Raw genomic sequence first — 431 nt, 5'->3', positions numbered from 1 at the left:
TCCATATCCAAAAAGTATGGTAAAAAAAAAAGAACTTCGTGCTAACGCTCATAAACACACGAAGAAAATTCATGACCAATTCGCAAACAACTTGAATAAAAAAAAAACAGAAAAAGTGGTGTATGTTTCCAAGTAGAAACATTTCTTGCTCAACTGCAAACTCTGCAACATTGCAACAACGCGTCGACCAGCTGATGTATTTTTCCTTCCAATTACCATTCTCCTATTCTTCTTACCCTATTGTTATTCGTGTCTCCCTATCTCCACTGTACATCATCCCTGCTTGCATAATTGCTTATACTAAATAAGCACTTTGCTACCACTTCTGCACTGCATAATGTATAAAAAGTGAATGTTTCCATTATGCATCACTCGTCATTCACGTGGCATTATGTAACATCTCTTCATTAGCTGCGCAATGTCACACTCAT

Source organism: Penaeus monodon, chromosome 22 (assembly GCF_015228065.2).
Source record: "Penaeus monodon isolate SGIC_2016 chromosome 22, NSTDA_Pmon_1, whole genome shotgun sequence".
In the NCBI taxonomy this organism is placed as follows: domain Eukaryota; kingdom Metazoa; phylum Arthropoda; class Malacostraca; order Decapoda; family Penaeidae; genus Penaeus; species Penaeus monodon.
The sequence above is the reverse complement of the archived record's forward strand: the minus strand, read 5'-3'. Positions refer to the sequence as shown.